The 22,329-nt window shown below is 38.2% G+C and overlaps 1 protein-coding gene across 1 annotated transcript in view; it reads left to right on the top strand.

Moving 5' to 3' along the window:
• The window catches only part of cdkal1 (CDK5 regulatory subunit associated protein 1-like 1), a 282,213-nt gene that overhangs the window by 52,434 nt on the left and 207,450 nt on the right, over positions 1-22,329 (top strand). The gene's annotated exons all lie outside the window — the stretch shown is intronic.

Here is a 22,329-nt window from a genome sequence, read left to right as displayed (position 1 = left end):
TTGGTACGCTCGACTATGAAACCTCAAACATCCATGGACATCTGCGCTGCGCACAATGCGTCTGACTCTGTGGGAGCTTTAAGTTTCACTTTGGGTTTTCGATAGTTACGGAGCGCACTGTACCAAAAATTTATTGAACCGAAACTTTTCTGTACTGTTCCACCCCTAGTTGTGTTCTATTTTGATCTGTTGTATTCTGTTCTGTTCCGTTCTGGCCTGTTGTGTTCTGCTCTACTGTATTCTATTCTGTTTTATTCTGTTCTGCTGTATTCTGTTCTGTTTCGTTCCATTCTGTTCTATTCTGTTCCGTTCTGGCCTGTTGTGCTCTGTTGTACTGTATTCTGTTTTATTCTGTTCTGCTATGTTCTATTCTGTTCTGTTCCGTTCCCTTCCGTAGTATTGTTTTCTGTTCTGTTTAGATGTTTCCTATTCTGTTCTGTTCCGTTCCGTTCTATTCTGTTCTGATGTTATCTTTTCTGTTCTGTTCTGTTCCGTTCCGTTCCGTTCTGTTCTGTTCTCTTCTCTTCTGTTCCGTTCTATTCTGTTCTGATGTATTCTATTCTGTTCTGTTCTGTTCTGTTCCATTCTGGCCTGTTGTGCTCTGTTGTGTTCTACTGTACTCTATTCTGTTTTATTCTGTCCTGCTGTGTTCTATTCTGTTCTGTTGCGTTCCTTTCCATAGTACTGTATTCTGTTCTGTTTAGATGTTTCCTGTTCTGTTCTGTTCCATTCTATTCTGTTCTTATGTATTCTATTCTGTTTTATTCAGTTCTGCTGTGTTCTGTTCCGTTCTATCTGTTCTGATGTATTCTGTTCTGTTCCGTTCCGTTCTATTCTGTTCTGATGTATTCTGTTCTGTTTTATTCTGTTCAGCTGTGTTCTATTCTGTTCTGTTGCGTTCCCTTCCATAGTACTGTATTCTGTTCTGTTTAGATGTTTCCTGTTCTGTTCTGTTCCGTTCTATTCTGTTCTGATGTATTCTGTTCCGTTCTGTTCTGTTCTGATGTATTCGGTTCAGTTTTATTCTGTTCTGATGTATTCGGTTCTGTTTTATTCTGTTCTGCTGTGTTCTGTTCTGTTGTGTTCCCTTCCATAGTACTGTATTCTGTTCTGTTTAGATGTTTCTTATTATGTTCTGTTCTGTTCCATTCTGTTCTATTCTGTTCTGATGTATTCTATTCTATTTTGTTCTCTTCTGTTGTATTCTGTCCTGTTCTGTTCTATGCTTATAACAGTGCTTATAATCAGAGCTGTTTATTTTGGCGTAAGTGCGTTATTTACGATCTGCCACAAAAGGCGACTGACATTAGGGCCAGAAGTGTTTCCCCTTTCATCAGGACACCGAGGTATGAACAGTCTGAAATTTGCACTGACCTTTTGAGTTCTTTACTTAGGGCGGTTGTTTTATTTTTGTGTTCACCCGGACCCACAGACTCACATTCGTGGATTCGTTGTCGACTGGACACAGCCTGCTGCCCGGGGCTGCTTTTGGTACAACTCAGAGATTGGCATTTAATCTGTCACTTCTCGGGGGCATTAGCCTACATTTTGGGGTACAGACAAAATACTCAGAGCAAGAAACAGGCAGACAGACGGACAAATGGAGACAGAGGGAAAATAGAAAGATAAATAGACAGAGGGGAGGTTAAGGGGACGGAGGCTTCATGTATCACAGTGTGTGGTCTCAGTAAGCCCTTAACTTTATGAAAACCACACACATTATAGGAATTAATGATAGTTGGTGTTTATCTAATAAAGTAATGTAATGTTAGAGCCATATTTTGAGTGTTTTTCCTCTTGAATATTTCGTTGACTTATTTAAATACTGCCTCCAAGTTTGTTTGTTTTTTTTTGGAAAGTTTTCTGATGTGTTTTGTAATAAATTAACTAACCTCACACAAGTGGCCGCCACCATTTAATCGGAGTTTAGCTGTTTGTGCTCTGTGTTTCATCTGACTGGTCAAATATTTACATATTTTTCTCGTATTCACAGTGTGTTTAGTATGCATACTCATGAAACGTATCAACACTGTTTTTTACACAATACAGCGTAGTTAATATATTTTTTTCCCCATATGACTTAAAACCTGCAGAAGGGTACAACATGCTTTTTGTAGAATCTTCTATTTTGTTCTGCTCTGTTTCGTTTTGTCCTGTTTAATACTGGTAAAGATAAAATGCCAAGGGCCCTGTATGCGAGCTTTCTTTTCCATTGTTGTCAGCAGTGACATCCATGTCAGATCTGTGATTTATTCATCATAAATACCCCAGAACCTTACAGCTGATCTCCATGGTCCTTACATGTTCATACTGTAAAATGTATGTCATTTCTTTCTGATGTTTCATGACGTGCATATATTATGTGTTTCAGTGTTTCTATGAAATGATTTTAGAAGCATTATTATAAAAGAATAAGATCTGTAGTCGACTCCAGCAGATGTAATCTATCTGACACCAATCTCTTAACAGGGCTTGTGTCTATAATCAGGTCATTATCTGTCCGCCTTGAACCCAACGGATTTATTTATTTTTTATCATTTACTGGCTGTCAGGCTAGATTTGAGGACTTATGTCTGCTTAATCCTGAGACATTCAACCTGAACAACAACAGTCAGGCCTAATTTATGTAAGGCATACAGAAAGTGAACTAACAGTCTTACCCTTTTTAAGCTTGTTTATCTGTGGAGGTGATAGATAAAGCAGGCATCAGAAGGGATAAATGTAATGTGATGAAAAGTTAATGTTTAAATCCCTGCTTCCAGGGAACTCTCATCAGCCTTCAAAGACCAGTTAATGTCCTCCAATTTCTAAACGTCGTACAGTTAAGTGTGAGGATGACACTTCATTGACATAATAAACTAGGTATTTCATGTATTAACAGTATTCTTGTAGGTGAATACTTGACACTACTATAGAGAAAAGTATGCAGTGCCACAATCTTAAAATACTCCTCAGAAGTAATATGTCGAGGCTGTTGATGCTAACAGATCCTTTTCCCTGTTTGCTGTTAATATATTATTCAATGCTGAATGCGATAAGTTTAGAAAATATAGAATATGTTTAGTTGGCTTTTCATCTGACACATAGCTCCTTTTATTGTTTAAATGTGTAAATGCGCTGCACATCATCGTAAACTTTCTTTCAAAACAAAAAGCCTAAACCCACAGGTTTTTCATTTTCCTCATATTTCAGAGCTACTTGCATGCACTCGAGTGGTCCCTTAAATAAATGGCTGCATAATCACAGCCTGTCACGCTGTTAGTGTCCTCCTACAGCCTTCCTTTACAGCAATCACAAACAACTCCAGCCTTTCATCCGTTCAGATGTCTGTGCTCTTAAGGCACCCCACTGGGCTCCAGCCTTTTCGCTGATCCCAGATTGTGGATTTAAGCCATAAGAGACCAAGTTAATATAGGATTGAAGATAAAGGGAGGACCTTTAACCCTGGTGTGTTGCAAGTAACTGGGTCTCTGTAGCTGAGTCCCAAGTTAAAGTCTGCATTTTGTAAATGGATTAGGTTTGAGTATGGTTCAAGGGTTTTGAAGAAGCTCTTATCCTCGTTGAAGGACTGAGTTGGACAGTCCAACTTGTGGTGGAATGTGGCAAAGATAGGAGTAAAAAGTCGAGCGAAATATATGTGGAAAAGAGAAACGGGAAAGTTGGGTCATCACACTATGGATTTTACCAAGGCGGTGTGTGAGTTGAGAAAAATGGACTTCCCATTTAACGTCACAAGCAAGGCAGTCAGATTAAAATTTAGATTATTTTGTGTATGTGGGACTTTGTATTGCAGTTTCATTGGGACCTTTTAAAAGGATGGGTCTAAAAATTAAACCAGACAGAAACTGTGAGAGTAGAGGGAGTAAATACTTTATTTTCATGCTTTAGTAATTTTTTAAGTGATTACATTTGTCAAGAGTCAGCTGCTCTCACCTTTTATTCCTCCAACATTTATTCTATATTTGCTTGAATTAATTATATATATATATTTAATTGTACTTCAGTTTTAATTAACCATACCATTAAAATTAAACACTATAAAAACTGACAAGCTGTCAGCGCATATATAGTAAGTGGAATTACATTTGGTTAGACTTTAGATTGGAACATTTAAAGGTTTAACATGAGTCTGTTTACTTGTGTGTTACATTTGTTTTACTTGTACATTCTATGTGTTTTCCAGCTGTTTTACTTGTATTTTCTATATAAACCCATACACTATGGTATAATTTTGTTCTTAAAAAATATTTACTCAGATTTTTCACAGCTGGGAATGAAAGGCAAAATGACAATAAAAGATTCAGTGATATCAGTGAATCAATGAAGAGGTGCTAAATCCCTCTGTGGGGTGTTTGATGGACGTGTCACACTTCTCAGGAAACAATCTTGTCTCATTAAGAGATGAGGATACCACTGATACACAAACACCTGCATGACCACAGAAGAGGCTTTATTTCAAGACGGTAGCTCTACATAGCTGTATAATGATTTCACACATTGCTACTTACGGTATGTGCAACGCTTTTGTGCATGAAAGACATATCCGATACTGCAAGTGTGTATGAATGGTATGGGTAAAAATATTCCTTTGTCCTGACATGCAAAAGAATATAACCCATGACTCCTAGCAACCCACATTCAGTCATATCCAATCTAGAAATCTCGGATGGGAATGCTGGTAACAAGTTGACTTATGTTAACACACACACTTGTACATAAACTTAATAATGTCCAAAAAATTTGAAGTAACACATAGATTTATGTATATAATCATAATGTACATTGTTCAGATTCAGTACTTTCTGAATGATCCAACTCGGGTGTAGGTTTGATGGACATGCACAAATCTCACACATCTTATAAATTTTTAAAACCAAATGTGAATAATAACACCGCGCTACTTTTAATTTTTCATGTGCTTCATTGCCATATTCTTCCTCATGAACACTGATATTTTGTGTGAGCAGTCCAAAACTTGACTTAGATGTTGTGTGCTTACCTTTCTGCACTTCAGTCACAGAGGATCTGACCTTAACCAACTACAGTGACCTTTAAGACATGTGACAAATTACTTTACTGCTTTTCTGCGGTTTGCAAGTAGGGCTTACATTTATTTTTTTGCTGTGTTTTAACTTTCTCTCTAGACTGTCTTTTTCCCCACATTGAGTCAAGAGTAAAGCAGTGCAATTCTCCTGTGCTTTCCTTGTCTACGGTCTTGAATGATAATGCTATTCCGGCTCTGTCATAAAATACTAAATGTCAGTAACGTTGCCATTTGTTGGCTTTGTTACCATTTCTATCATCAAAGGTGAACTGCACCCATCTGAGTGACAAAAGCACTGTGGGCAGAGGCACAAGCAGTGGTCGCAGCCGGTGACTTACTCGCACTGTGAGCGGTAACGTGTGACAAGGAAAAGAGTCAGGGACGGAGGTTGAATGGAAAGATAAAGGTGGAGCAGCAGAGACAATATCAGCTGTCATCTGTAATAAGGAAATGGTGAAATATGAGAACTGAGGGCTCTGCAGGAAGCGGACAGTGTTGTGTTGTTATTCGGCCTATATATTATTTTTTTCCAGAAAGAAGTGAACATTAGTGAGTGATGGTGGTTATAATACTCATTATGTTGTTTGATAAATCTGCAAGGACCTCTCAGCAAGGTCATATTGAGGAGGTCAGAGGTCACTGTAGAGGTTTTGGAGGTCATGCGCTACTCGGCTAGTGATGAATCACTTGACTGTTTGTGAGGCTTTGTAGTAAAGTGTGTGTGTGTGTCATCCAGAGATTGATTGATCGGGGAGATCTGATGTAAGGTCCATATGTCCTCATCAGTGCACGAGGTCTACGACACAGTTTGTTTGTTCTCGGTCTGCTCGGGTCTGCTCGGGTTGTCTAATGATCTGTCTTGATCATTTATTGTGAATACTTTATTTCCTCTTGATAGATTAGGACTTATTTTGAGCACAATCATCGTGATCACTATGTTATCTCAGTATTGTATAGTATCAGTTTTCAGATACTTGCCTACTAGCAGTGCTTCAAAATAATATTGCAGTTCTTTAAAATTACTTTTACTGTTTTATCAGAGTGGAGTTTGGCTTCATAGTGCTCTGGTAATATTAGCTGATGAAAGCAGACCATTCTGATCAATAACATGAAAGCTTCGTGTTGTATGAAGTTATTTCCCAGGATAACCCTCTGCATGTGTGAGCGCATGCCTGTGTGAGGCCTTTACCTCTCACGAGCCTTCTCACCATTGTTGTGACAGGAAAAAATTAGAAACGCACACCTGCTTCACTCGGTCCCTTCTCACATTATTTTCTGTTTGCCCTTTAACCATTTTAACTCTCAGCACTGGTTCACTTGCTAAGGGACTCCAGTAGCCTAAATTGTTAGACTAAGGTACATAACATTCTATAAGCATTGTCCGCATTATGCACAGGATGAAGTACATTGATAGAAAGCTACAAACTCCTGACAACTAAAGCACAGTAAGGAGACAAAACTGACAACAAATGTCTTTTAGTATGTCTTTTACCAAGTCTGGAACACTGCCTAACATACACAAATACAGGTAGATTTCACCACTATCTTGTTAATTTTGACATGATGTGGTTTGTTGCCATCTCGGCCTGAAAGAAATGTGTGAAAACTGATGACCTTGATTCCTTGGCAACATGATCTGTAAATTGCGTGCTATTAAAGCACATTCGATTGAATTTGCAGCTAAAAAGAAAAGGTGAGACAGATGAAAACAAATTAGGCAGGCGGTGAGCATGAAAGAATTAAGAAAAGAGATAAAAAGATGGATGAAATGTACACACTTGGGGAGAGTGTTTTTTAAATTCTGCAAATTAATGAAAGCGGAGGCTGCGACACAATGCTTTCTATTCCTGTTTAGTTGAGCTGACTTATTTCCAGCAAGTAACATGTTTCTGATGTGGGAACAGTTACAAAGGTAAGGAAGAAGCCAGGGTTAGAAAAAGGTAGATACTGGTGTGATTTTTAGGTGCTCTGACTATCTGCTGCCGGTAGTTTTTCTCCCAGCAGGTGATGACAGGCTTTCACAAGGTCACACCATTACCTCTGCCTGCCTATCATTCCCTCCATCACTTATTTTCTCTCCACTTTTGCACCCTAAGACCATCTTCCCGAGGTTTCAACCTAATTTCTCCACCTTTTATCATGCCACTGCTCTGTCTCCTTTTTTTTTCTCTTAGGTTTTGCACCTCATGTCCATCGGCCAAAGTCATATTTTAGCAAGCCGCTGTTTATATAACAGAGTCGACCTCAGGCCAGTCACACTGATGTCCTGCCTCTGTGTAAACTGACATTAATATTGCAACCAACTTTAAAAGGCACTCTGCCATGAAGTTATTTATTAAAATGTTTTGAAGGTATTGCAAACATAACAATGTAAGCAAACCAAAACAACTGCACTGAAAAGCAATTCATAAATTCATAACTATGTCTGTACCATTTTACGGTATGTTTCCTATGGTTTCATTTTCAGACATATAATTTGATGTGTGACCATTGTTAGACAAATGCATAGAAATATAATAAGAAGCACTGGCTGTTAAACAAAATCAGTGCTGTCAATTTGCAAAAGCTAAAGGGTATCATGTTGTTACACAGGCCACGTTTGTAATTTTAAAGAAGTGTTTTAGAGGCTTTATACATAATTCACCATAATCTGGTTCAGACGTGGTATGTGTGTCTCATTAGCACCTCATTAGGATTTACACTGCAAAAGAGGAAAAGAAAGAAAACGAAGGGGAGGTGGAGGAAAAAGGCTGAACATGGCAGCGACTGGGATCTGGAGTCCTGTAATGATAACAAGCTCATCGTTTTTGTCCTTTATGATTGTTAATACATACATTTATTGATCATAGTTGTGAAATTAATCTGTAACTGTAATGGAAAAGTGACACGTCTCAGTTATTGTAAACATACTCATAGGATTCTCACACTGGTATATTTATGTATTTATTTATTTAATTAGTTTATTTATGCAAACAACATTACAAATACATTTCTGAAGTATTTATCCAAACTTGTATATTAAAGTAGCTTAAAAAATAAGTAAGTTGCAGTTTTTTACAGCACTGTTGACAGACCTGTGCACAAACACATAACTGACAATTTAGATCCATTTAGTCCCAATTTTCCCTCTATAGAAGGCCTCATGAATAGAGTTACAGCCAGTGCTGAATGATGAACAAATAAACTATATAAAAAAAAAAAACAACAACCCTGAAATATACTATAATTGATCTAAATGCTAGTGTATAATAACCTAAAAATGCAGTGAGTGTTTTAGTTGCGTTAGAATAAGCAATTTTATATCAGCAGGGAATATAATAAGCTTTGGAGTTTGCTTTATCTTTGCATCAAGTAATTTTTTTTGTTTTTATAACTAATGGCATCCAGCATGAGTGTGTTTGAGTTGTTTTTCCCTCAACTTAAAAAGCTCATAATGGACAAAACTAACATTTCCTCCGAAAAGGAAGTTTCCTGTTTTTTTAGTAGCCGCTATAGTGAGAGATGAGGGTGTATTCAGTTAGTTGTATTCTCCAACTCCACCACTAGATGCCACTAAAGACTACACACTGAACCCTTTACATACTCGATCTGGGTTAGTGAGTGTTTGGCATCGGGGTCTCAGAGGTTTCACATTGTTACTGATTGTTGGGAAATGTCATTGTGATATGTAGCTGCTCTGACAGATGGCATATGGAAAGCACTGCACTGACCTTCTGTTCACCTGTACTCGTCCAAACGCGTACACACACACACACACACACACACACACACATACACACACAATGCAACACCTGCTGCCCCATCTCTCACTTTCACCCCCTTGATTTTAAAGTTTCAGTGATTATATATACTTTTATTTTATTATCTATAACTCTTCCCAGTTCAGATTTCTCAGTATTGAAATGCTTTGACCCTGTTTTTTTTTAAATGAGGTAGGCTATAATGTAAAGTATGTCAATGTGAGTGGGTGTGTGTGGGCAGCCTAAGCCTAAGAGACCCACTCCCTCAGGTGTGTGTTTGTGTGATGAGTGTGTCCCAGGCAGCATACCACCTGCTGTCTTCCTATCAAGTATCTTTAGTTACACACAGAGGGATTTGACACTGAACCAAACCCTGTGACACTGCAACGTGATCTCTCTGGATCTGTTGACCAGTGTGCGCAGCAATTGTGTTATATACACAAATTGCATGAATGCATATTCACCGCGTACAGCAGGCTGACCCACACAGAGTCAAAAGCGTTTAATGTTTATTCCAGCACGCTGTTTTACCATGTCTAATCATTTATTAATAATGCTCAACAACAAGAAGGAAAAGGTCAACAGCTAAGAAGAGAGGTGTTTGTGTTCTTCAGAAGAGCACCTGTAAGCTTTTGGCATTTTCCCTACTGAGCTGTGATCTTGTTTTCTGAGCTGACGATCCCAGAGGCTTTTTCGGTTGGTGTTGGCTTAACAAGCACTGACCTGGAAATTACTGAGCTACTGAGATACAATATACTGACTGTAAGTTATAAAAAGATGACATTTTTCTCTGAATGAGTGTGTTCATTCGCCATTCACCTTCAGGGGGACAAGTGACAACAGAATAACTTTAGAAACTCCACAGTAATACATACACACTGATGAAGATACTGACATTTTTTCTAATTTCCTCACACGCAGATGTGATATCCTGCTTCCATATGATATGAAGTATAGAGACAAGTTTGATATACATTAAGTCATGCAAGATGACAGTAAGAACTTTTGACCTTTGCTTGCCTTATGCTTAAACCCCAAGGGCAAATTGTAGAAGTGATGCACACAGTAAAAGAGAAGGGATAAGAGTAGAAAATGCAGAGACGCTAGCTTGGAGGGTCGGTTGGGAAGGAGAAACTTAAGTGACTGAATGAAGGAGGAAGGTAGAAACAAAGAGCCTGTTTCATATTATTCAGATATAACACTGTATAAAACGCTGAAGATGTCAACGTCAAAGCATGCTGCACTTTAAGAGCTCTTATTTCTATATGTACTGAACCAGCAGATAGACAGGTCACTGCTAAGTTGCCAAGAAGTAATTTCACCAAACACTATTCAGAGTGACACAAGCTCAAGGCCTACAACTTGGCCATAGGTACATATATGCGTAAAGAGTGATGGATGCACGAAAACATACACAGCAAGATGCCAATCTCTGTAAGGCATGAGGTCGTGGGTCGTGCCTCAGCATACCCGGGGCGGTCCTTAACCTCAGAGGTGCTGTGAACAAACAGACAGCTGGATATGGAGGGAAGGAATATTGCTGTGGGGAATCAGGCCACATGTGGCATATAGGTTACATATTCTAGCTGCGGCTTTGCTCTGACTTGTGATTAAATTGTAGTATGTGTACGTTAGTGTAGCATAAAGGTACCGCAGTGCATTCGTTACTTACCGTGTTGACCAGTTCAATAGCGAAGTGAAATCTGTAAATGAAAACTGTATGAGTAGGAAAAAAGCAGGTCACTCAATAAAAAAAAGATCATTGGGAGAAAAAAAGCCTGTGCAAAATGAGATGATTTTAAGACTTTTGGCCCCATTGAAGAATGGTGAATATTTTTCTAGTTGTAGATAAATATAGTTACAGCTGCAACTGGTCTCCTGGTTACATCTTTTTTTTTTTTTTTGGACTTAAAGTTACCAGTGTTCAATAAAATGATCAACAGAACACACGAGCTGATGTTTATCAAATATGTATTACATTTTGAAATGTTATTCTGTATCTAGAAAGTGGCACATTGTGAAATTGAATGAAACACGAGACTGCTTTTGATGGAAAGCATAAATGCATAATTAATGAAACCCCCATGCAATAAACATTTTATGTATTTTGTTGATCACATAACACGAATCTTTATGAAAACTGATTACTGATTGAAAGTCTAAAATGACAGCCCAAAAGAGATGTAACAAGTGGAGTGGCATTAACTGTTTTCATCTGCAACTAGAAAATATTCACTATCCCTCTAACAAGCTGAATGTCTTTAAAAAAAAATCATCTCATTCTGCAAAAGCCTTTTTCTTCCAACAATTCACACTCCCCCTGCCGTCTTTTCTAATGTAATGAACCCAGCCTTGAACCTTCCTTTTAATTGGTGTCGACTCAAAGGAGAAGAGTGCACATGGAGGGGAAAAAAATCCTTTTTTTAAACATTCCATAAATTAATTTTTACCAAGTAAGTGGTGGTGAGGGGGTCCTGCATAGCAATTTAATCAGACAGTTGGCTTTGTGCAAGCTGCATCCTTGGCTTTTAAAAGAATTTTATTTAGAATAAATAAGGCTCTGTGGTTAAATGAGGAGGCCTTTTAGAGGGACTGATGAGCCACTGAGGAGCCACTTCAGGCTGCGTGCGGGGGAAGACATCAGCCAGGGAAATTAACAGGCTGAATAGATGCTTAGACTTTGGAGCTCTATAATGAGACTTCCATAGTCTGTGTAGTCCCCTAACGCACATACTGTACTTGTACTCACATATCTGCTTTCAGATGCATGCCCACATTGTATAAATCACTCAATGTGTACCTCGCATAAACAAAGATGTGTAAAATCCATATATCCATGCAGTGTAAATACAAAGAACACCAGCAGACAGAATTTTTGGGAAATGCAAGCATAGCAGTGTGTAAACAGACAACCATTTCTCAGCAGATCATAACATTAAATTATCTCCAGTCTTCTTTATAGGTCTGAATACGTTCGTTTCATGGCCTGTTTAAGCAATATGTGTTTCTTTTGCTACATTGCTTGTGCAGTAACAGGTTCTGTTTACAGTATGTACGATTTAGGAGGATGTAACTGCAGAAATTGATATTTCTAATTATGATTTAAATAATGTAAAATCACATGAAAGTATGAATTGTGTTTCCATTCCCTTTTGTCTACAGAGGAAGTAGATGCTCCCATGTTTTTCTGCTGTTTCTAAAACCTCAGAATCTTATAACTTTTTATTACCTTGCCCCCTGAAGGGAAGGCAAAGGCTATTGTTTTTGGTTCAGTTTGTTTGTTTGTTTTTTTGTTAACAATCTAGCAGCAAAACTTTTGGTTGAACTCATACCAAACTGGGTTTATATATTGCCAGTGACCCACAATAGATCTGATTACATTTTGGGAAAAGTAGGTCAAAGTTCAAATTTTATATGGATTTTTTTACATCTTTTTTCCTCCCATTTACTTATAATGGGTGAAATTTCACATGTCTGTAGTAGCAAAACTATTGGTTGAATTCATACCAAATTGGGTTTATAGATGCCTGTGACCCAGAATAGATGTAGTTACATTTTGGGAAAGGTAGGTAAAAGTTCACATTTTTTTTAATGAATTTCTTAAATGTTGTGTTTTCTCCCATTTACTTATAGTGGGCGAAATTTCAAATGTCTATTAAAACATCAATTTTGTTTCAATTTACTTAAAACTTGACACACACATATATATATATATATATATATATATATATATATATATATATATATATATATATATATATATATATATATATATACATATATATAGGCAACTGATATGCTGACATCAGCACACACATAGACATCAGCTGGATTGATGCCAAAATAAGCTACAATATGTACGAGGTGCGGGGCTTGTTGTGCCTGACACCACTTGTTCGTTTGATAGAGGGTGACATCCAGCGCAAAGGTGCATTATTGTCAGTGTGGAACATTAATAGCAACTTCGCCAATAAGACTAAACAAACTCTATTTGTTCCAAGGAGTGCTGTGGCCATTGTGACTGAGCATGGGAGTGTATTCAGTCACCACTAGATTTCACTAAGTATCACACACTGAACCTTTAATATAACCATACCAATAAACACACACTACATGACATCTGCTTTCTCAGTCAGAACAATAGCAAAGGAAATAAATTAAGTACCCAGTAATAAATGACATTTTAGAGTAGTGTGGCATTGTGGGAGTTGTTTCTAAAATTGTTGCGTGTGAAAATCTGACAAAATTATGTCAACAGACTACAGCTTCACACTTGATCCAGGCACGATCACAATGTCAACCTGTGAAATTATGTAACTTCCACAGCATTTTAAAGGCCTAGTGTATGTAAGGTGATATTTTGGATTCAGTGACACTGTGTAATACTTGCAAATTAATGTCACTCTGTTTTGGTTTGTTTACAAATTCTGTATTCTTATACTCGCTGGAGGTTTGTATGTGTATATTTTCTGTGGCAGCCAAGTGAACACTCATACTGCAATATTATCACATAATTTGCAATGTTAAAATAATTAAAAATGTAAAAAAAAAAAAAAAAAAAAAGTATTACTTTGTGTTGAATTCAGAAAATTATTGTGCAGTTATGCAATCAGGCAGTGTATCTGTACTGTCTATGCATACACACACTTGTAAGAGCAATATCCTTATTTAATCTTAGTGTTGGATAGAAATAAAAATGATGTTGATTTTTCCAAAGTGACATTCCAGGTCACCAAGCATGTGCCGCTCCACTTTTCTAAATCATTGCTTGTAATAATTCATGACCTTGAAACCAATTATGATTGTTTATGCTTGGACTAATTTTGTGTGGATTCATTCAACCAGGAATGGCTCTTCACCCTTGTCATCCTAACAAGGATTTCCTCCTTGTCTTCGCCTCTGAATCAAAGTAATCCACATGTGTACACACAGTGCACACGCATACACACACAGAGGCAGATGAACGCATGTATGACTGCACACATGCTCATGTGTTTTTCAGATTGATTCACATGGAGGTGAAAGGCCTCATGGGAAGTGGTTGTGGTTCTGAATGATAAATGCCTGTGTGTCCTGTGACCCAACCTGTTTATTCTGGCAGTTAAGCTGCCGACCATAGAAATAACTGTGTTTTACCATTCTCCATTCAGAATAGCCAGAATAGGTTTTAAGGCCTTCAGTCATCAGATCATCTAACTGATACCTGTGTAAGTTCTCATTTGCCCAGGTCAGTGTTCTTTTTGGTAGTTCTTCTTAGTTCAGCTGAGTGAAGTGAGTCCAGTTGAACCTAGAAGAAGTACCAAGAAAAAAATCTGACCGCTACCTGTTGACACACTGACGTTTTTATTGTTTGTACTCTGTGATTGAACCTAAAGGGTTATTGCACAATAGGTCACTGAGAAACAAGACTTCACCATCCCCTCAAGACTGAAGAGAATATAGCCAGTGATGTATGTGTTTGGACAATCACAGGTGTTGCCAGACAAGTATGGGGGTTAAATATGTGATCACTGTTAAGATTCTGTCAGATGATACTCAAATGCTGTACTCTGGTTTATTGCATTTAGTTTTTTAGTTTGGATAAAGAGGTGAAACCTTCAGAAGAAAGACAAATTTCACCTCTGGCAGCTTTAACCCTCAAAAACCAGAAGAGCCACTGGCAACCAAAATCATCTACTGATCTAAAATGTTTAATAACTTCTGAAGCATTAAACCTACATATATGCTCAAATAATTCAGGTAAAATACAGTTTCTCAGCTTTTCATGGTCATCAGATGTGACCCATTTGGACGTTCAGAGGCTCCATAGTGAATGTGGAAACACCATCCCCTTCTGCAACATTGATTCTCCAGTAGTTTTCCTGTGGTTTTTAGATTCAGTTATTGATATTTTTGCTAAACAAGTAACTTTTTCTTCATATTTTACTGTTTTTGATATGATAACCCTCAAGTTTAATCTGAGCTTTTATGAATATGTACATGATCAGTAAATTAAATACAGGAAAATACCAGATTTTCACTGAAAAACACAAAATACTGAGGATACTATCATTAAAAATCAGGATAAATCATTTATGAATGATTAGATAGAAAAAATTCATTTGGCAACTGCCATAAAAGTAACACTGGGTCTGTATGGGTTAATTTGGCAGGTTTCTTCCTGAAAATGAGTGTGTGTAAATCCCTTATTCGCAGCTGTAAAATTAACATTTATTTTCCAATTTCTTAACTCAGCTCTACAGCATACAGCATAAGGTGTTGACGTGCACAACCGTTGTCCCTGAGCAGCTTCTCTAGTTGGAAGTTGAAACTAGAAACCACTACGAAGGAGGCCCAGGAGACTTGCAGGATTCAGCATTGGGGGTCATGTCTTTATTTTGTGTCTTCAGTGCATTACCTCTGTACATGGGTGTGTGGGGGCTTTATGGGCCCTTTTACATTGCTCTTTTTTCCTTGTTTTCAAATGAGCATTTTCTCCATTATGGCCCATTCAAGCGGCAAATACAACTCATTGACAGTAATGCAATATTCATCACACATTCAGGTCTTTTTTACAAGACAGATGCCGTCCATTTCACGTCAACGGGCAGGTGTGCGTTAGTGGGAGCATTTTTAAAACGCCGTAATCTGAAAACCTGGAATTTCCACTGACTTGGCTTTACTGGGCCCCTGTTGATAATTGGACTACATCCTATCTTTGATATACCCGAAGGCCACGTGAACTAGTCATAAACTATCCATGTTATAGGTGTATTGATTGGTCAACAGATTGCCTGTATCCTGTAAAACTCAGCTCTAACGTGAATGCCTTTATTAACCACACTGGTTGTAAATGTGGAAAACTGAAAAGAAGTTGGCTTGAAAACAAGGTATTAAAGCAGGCAACGAGGCTTCTGAAACCTGCCTTCAGTGCTTAAGTTGTCCAGATCTTTGTCTTTGACCTCAACTCACTTTTATAGACCCTTATTCATCTAATTATTTTGTATTGATTAATGTGTAAATGCTTTTTGCCTTTTTGCCTTTTCTTTCTTTTTATTTTTCTGTTGTCTTTGGTATGGGGACCCAACTTTGTCTTTGTGGTTTTTTTTTTGTGTATGCTGTGCAATATATTCGCTAGAAAGGGAGAAGCATCCCAGGGGATTCTGCAGCTTTGACTCTAAAACCCCCCTCTCATCCCTCAATCACAGTCCTCCTCCAGGGGCTCTATGCTCTAGTCATCCCCTTTCATTTCTTTTAAAGTCTTTTAGATATTGTCTTTATCCCTGCATTTAAAAGAAGACAAAAAAAAAAGACACTCGCCGCATTTGTCTAAATTAGGCTGGTTTGATGAGGGTGTCAGTGTTGTTTTGGAGAAAAATAGTTTCATCTTAGTCCATCATGTTTGGATAAGTGACTTTTCTGTATGACAGTCGTGTATGACACTCAGTCGGCCACGATAACTTTTACACATGACACAAGTTTGAGTTACATGTTGTCAGATTAATGGAGAAAGTTAAAAACAGAGACGAAAAACAGACCAGGCCCTATAACAAACAACGTAACATCTCATTTTAACGGTCAGGGTAGATTGTTCTATCAGATCAGTAGAATAATCAAATATTTTCCCCTCGCCTTTTCACCAGAGCAAAGATTTCTACAATCTCTCCTCTATGATAAATCAAGCTGCTCATTTTCATGGAATTTTAATTAACACAACAACACAATAAAGATCCTTTCCTGCATTTTTTTGTTCTTTCATCCTTTCTTTCTTTGCCTTTCTATTGTTCAGTCTCTTGTCAAATCTTTAGTCGGTTAAACTTTTTTTTCTGTGTTTGGTCAAATGTTTCTTTCTTTCTTTCATTCTTTCTTTCTTTCTTCATTCCTTCCTTCCTTCGAGTCTTTTAGTTGCAGCCTTTCCATAAAAAAAAACATTACTGTAAAACTGATCTATATGCTTGAATCCCAGGTTGATAAATTCTGAAAGCTGCTAATGACAGGGATTTCTGGGTCCCCTACAGTCTCCCTCTGGTTTATATGTTTTGCCATTTTTTAATCTTATCTACCCTTCAACTGTCTGTTGTGTTACACTCAGCTGCCTCACTACCTCTTCCATCTCCTTTCTACCCATTTATAAAGATGTTCTTTTGACAGTTTTCTGTCACTCACTCTTTCCTCGTCTCTCTCTGCTACATCTCCTCGAGGCCCCCGGTCTCGTACATTAACAGCTTTCATTTAGTTTAGTTTGTCTGCAGTTGAGTCCCTTAGGCTTGGAGTTAGCTGCTGTTTTATTTATACTGTTTGTTTTTTGAGAGTTGTTTTGGTAAACTTTTCCAGTGCGCTTATTCACAGTGGAGAGGCTGCATTCTGTCAGAGTAAGTGGGTGTTTTCTCGCATTTATGCAGTCATTGCTGTCAGTCAGTACTAGCGAAGAAGGAAGTCAAAAGAAAATACATATGGAAAATGAATAAAACATTAAAATATTAAAACTATAGTCCCGGCAGTGGTACTGTTGGGCAATGTATTGGAAAGTTATGCCTCTGTAGAATTAAAAGTGGGACACACTGACCCACCCAAGACATAGCAGGAAAATGTAGTGAAAGTGGGAAATATGTAAAGTGAAGGATGAAACATTTAGGCAGACACACACATATGCAAACGCACCAGCTCACATCTTAATTACTGAGGCTTGATGGGTACTTAACCTTGGCCCTCACTGCTTATGCTAATGCAGAGAGGTCAGGTGTGAGCTGATTGGCTGGCTTGCTGTCAACTCAGTCAGAAACAGCTGCTGGAGTGAACATGTGAGGATGCGGGAGCAACCACAATGGGAATTATTGGAAATTTAAGCAAACTGAAAGGTGAACGTGATTGAAAATGTGTTATTCTAGATGAAATCTTTAAATGCCGTGCTTATGTATTGACTGGCTTGAATTTTAAGCATTTTCTACCGACAGGACTGGACATAGATGCACTGGAGGTCAGTGAGTTAGGAAGCACACATCAATATTCAGATGGCGTATCTCCACCACAGTTACACAACTTCCTCTCATTGCGCTTATTAGTATGACCTCATCCTTTAAGCAGTGTGTTTGTTAAGGAGCATATGGCTACCTCTGTGTGTCTAATGAGCTCATCCTCTCACCCCATGTAGCTATCTGTATAGAGACAGAGTGTAACAGCAGGAAGAGTCACTCTGAGAGGACACATGGAGAGACACACACCTTCTCAGCCGCCAGCCTGCCTGCCTGCGATGTTTCCCCACCCCATTAGAAATATTTGTGCTTTGTTTCAGAAGGCTGCAGGGCAATCTTCTGTCACAAATGTATCTGTGGATCAAGATCTAGGCATCAAGTTAACATTTATTTATGATGACAACAGACTGGAATTTAGAATGTTCAAAAACAACACAGTTACTGATATGAAAACGAAATTATAAACACATGAATATCACTTAACAGTACTTTTTTTTCCGCCATAGAGAGAAGCTACTTAGGAAGCGCATGCAGAGAAAATAGCCCAGATGTCCAGGTTTTCCACCAGCTCTTAACACACTTAATGGCATTGGTTGATCTCAGTAGAGATGAGGCTGTGAAGAGTCTCAAAACTCTGCACTTAAATGGGACCTTATCTGCGTGCATAAAGCAATCCATGCACACACAGTTGAACAGTTTCTAAATAAATGCAAAATGTCAAACATTTATAGACGTTTGTGTCCAGAGGAAGCTCTTCAAAGGTAAAAATAACCAGATTTGAGGTAAAAATCTGTGCATATAATATGAATATGTATTAAATTTGTCAAACTGTTTTCGTGTACGGATCGGGACATGAATTTGTAGCTACACAAAATTATACATAAAGGATTTAGACATTTCTCCACGTATACTTATTTTCCAGTTGTACTTCATGTGCTATATAATTGGTATCATTCTGAGACTATTTTCTCTGCATATAAGAGCGTCTTTCGCTTCAAGTTTGTCGTGAAAAAGTTGAAGAGGACTGTATATAGGTCATGCACTGTGCGTATTTTAATGTCATATATACAGCAAGGGCCTTCTCCTAGTCAGCCTGATCAATTCAGTTGGACATTTAGTCTGGTCTAATTTGACTGATTCGCTGTGTCCACTCAGCTGTTAAAAACCAGTATGTACAGCACAGCCCGCCCTACCATACATCCATACCGCAGAGGTCATACATGTATGCATAGACTAGTGTGCGCTGTTGGTATCGCCGAATGTGACCATTGGTATGTGTATGTGGAGTATGTTGAGAGCATGTGGGTGTTCGGACCCTGTCTGTGGGTACATATGTGTGGTCTGGAGGCTATGGAGAGCAGTAACACAAACTTGACAGGGGGCTGTAGAGATTTAGGGCGAGGTGCCAAGAAAGCCGAGGAAACACATGTGCACACAAGGACACGCACACACACGCATACGCACTCTGCCCCTGATCTCGGGGGACATCTGCTCTGGTCCGGGTCACTGGCGGCGAGTGCTTGGTCGGGCTCAAAAGTATCACCACGGCAACTGCATCGCATAATCCCATTCCATCTCATCCCATCCAGGAACCATGTGCGACGTGATTGGCCTGTTTCCCCTGGGGCGCTAAGGCGACGGCTCAGGCGCTGTCTGCTTACTCGCTGTGTCAGCTCTGAGTCTGTGGGCGGGGAGTGAGTAGCGCATTAAAGGAACGTTTGGCGCATTTTGGCAGGAGATTGTGAATTATGCAGACGCACCCCTACTGTGTGCGCGCGACTGTGTGTGCAATGATGCCGGTGTGAGTTCTTTATGAGTGAGAGTGTGGGGAAAACACGCTACTCGAACCAGATAGTCATTTCGTCCTTCTCTGTCTCTCTTTGCCTAATCTCCCAGTTTTACATATTTGCACTTGAGTATGTGTGTACTGCCTTAAAATTGTCATATGTACACTTCTAGTTTTGTAGATACAGACTTAAGAGCGTACCCAATTGTTTTATGCGCTCATTTTGAATACATTCTGAGAGTAATGTTAATCTACTTTATTATTTTAGTAGCATGTAAGCTGTATTTATCTTTTAATAAGGTCTGTGTGTAGAAGAACTAATGAGTACTTGCATTGGACTGGAAATTATTCAACCTTCAATTATAAAGTTAAAAGGCCAGTTATGGTTTTGTGAAAAACCTAAAAAATCCCATAATGAAAGAATAATGCATTTGGATTAAGCAAAAAGACAGAAAAATAATCTTTTTAGGTACGGATGCACTGCTGCAGGGGCTGAATACCGATAACAACCTTGATGACTGTATTGACTAAGAAATGATTTTATTTCGATTACAGCGGCTGATATTTATCTGTGACACAAAGTCATTTTACAGATTTCTATGATTGAATTTGTGCTGTATATCTGTAATGTCCCAGTATTTCACATCTGGTCAGTCCTTGCTTTTAGTACTCACTGGGCAAGAGTCAAGACTCACACTTTGACATATTGTCTGTGTAAAGCATGATCAAAAAACACACATTAACTGAGAGACAAGACTGTTTTTAACAAAGGAACAATAATCAGTTTTAGCAGAGAGAGTAGAGAAGTACAATTATTAATTCAGCTGCTATTTTTGATGAGGGATTAGACTGTTTAAGGAATGAAAATGTTAACTAAACCATTGGTTTTTTTATATGTCGTCTAGCGTTACGGAAAGTGGAGAACATTATCCACATCCTGTCCTCATTGGTAATGTTTGTTTTGATAATTGGTGATATTTTTACATTTTTAATTCTTGCTCTTTTGAGTCAGTTGTGCTTATCCGGTCAATACAAGTTCCAATAAGGAGTTAGACTGAGACGTGAAGACGGAGAGAAAGCTTAATACACCTGAATATAACAAGCAGCAGCTCTAAGTAATCATAAAACCACACATCTCTCTTCCTTTCATTGCCAGTCTTCTCTCACTGACTTCAGCTCTTCTCTCATCATTCAGATGATAATAGAATATGTCTTTGAATTGAGTTGTCTACCTTCACCTTTCTTTTTTCCTCCCCGCTCTGCTTTTTTTTTTTTTTTTTTTTTTTTGCACACCGCCTCTACCTCCATCCCATCTCTCTTTGTTTTGCTGAAATATATAAACACAATCGGAACTAAAACACAGATGACAGTTTGTATCCAGTTTTCTTGCTTGTCTCCGGTCCTCCTCCTCCCACAATTCCTTCCTCTCAACCCCCCCCCCCCCCCCCTCAATCTATCCTCTCTAGCTCCAGCTGTCAGGAGGCTTCATTATTAAAGATTCATGGCGGAGTCTGGGCAGCTCTTCCAAAAGCTTTTGTCAGACTAACCAAGTGTCTCAAATCACACAGCCGCTAACTGGAGGTGACATACAGATTCACATAGACCTGCGTGCATACAGGCATGCAGTCAAACACACGTGTGCACACACACCCCTTGTGGTTTAATACACTATTTACTATCTGCTCAGAGCTTTCAAATCATCTTTAAAATGGAACTCTAAAGTGTTTCTATTCATTTTCTAATAGCAAGTCAAGGTAAAATGCATTATTGGCGTTCACTCGTCTGCTTAAGACCACAATGCAAAGGAAAAGTAAATATTAAATTTTAAAAATATGTGCTTCTTCCTGGCCTATGCTTTTTTTTGTAAGTGTAAACTGAGGCAGTCTATGCACACATTTCGAGCTTTTTCATGGTTTTCAGAGGATTTCGATGTGTTGTTGTGGAGCCTGGAGGTCTTGTGCAACATTTGTGTTTAATCTGGCGTCATTTTGGACCATTTTTTATTCATATCATACATGCTGAAATTTGAAAAAGCGTCCAAAAACACCCAAATATTTTGGAAACAAATCTTGCATTCAGGACCACCAGCAATCACTACATCTTGGTCAAATCATTTGATTTAATTTTGATGCCTTCCACAGTGATTTTACATGAATATGCCATAGGCGATGCTGCCTGTAAACCTTGTAATGGTAGGGAAAACCCTGTTTTTGCATGTGTACACCATTGAAGACAAAACCAATCCCACTGGTACCAGTCTTTGTGCAGACATAACAAACTATCATTTGGATTCTCTCACATTTCAAGGGGGAATAGCACACATACCACAGGAGAAAAAATGTTCAGTGGCACAAACTTGCAGTCACGTGACATGGGTTTTTATTGATACGTGCATGTTGACATTCTTAAATTTTTTTTTTTCACAAGATTTTTATTGGTTTTCAAGTTTTATAATGAAACGTTAACAGAGTAAATAATATACATAAAGAACATGAATCAAAACAACACACTCATACACACACCCATTAACACCAGGTAAACTTGCACCAAATTATATAAGTAAATAAATAAAATACATATATTCTTATTAAAATGTATACATATACGTAGAAATAAAATTAATATACAGCAGTCGTAATAATAAAAATAAAACAGTAGTAATTCTTGAAATAAATTAAAGTGAAGGAAGCATTCTGTTGATGATCTTCTTCATGAAAACAAAGTACAAGTTATTAAACCTCTGAATTTCAAGCTGGTGATTGTAAATGAATGCAGGCAGAATATTTTATTAGAATGGATATACAGTGT

The sequence above is a fragment of the Sphaeramia orbicularis genome, chromosome 16 (genome assembly GCF_902148855.1).
Source record: "Sphaeramia orbicularis chromosome 16, fSphaOr1.1, whole genome shotgun sequence".
NCBI lineage: Eukaryota > Metazoa > Chordata > Actinopteri > Kurtiformes > Apogonidae > Sphaeramia > Sphaeramia orbicularis.
Note: the sequence above shows the minus strand (reverse complement) of the source record. Positions and strands in the feature narration are given on the sequence as shown.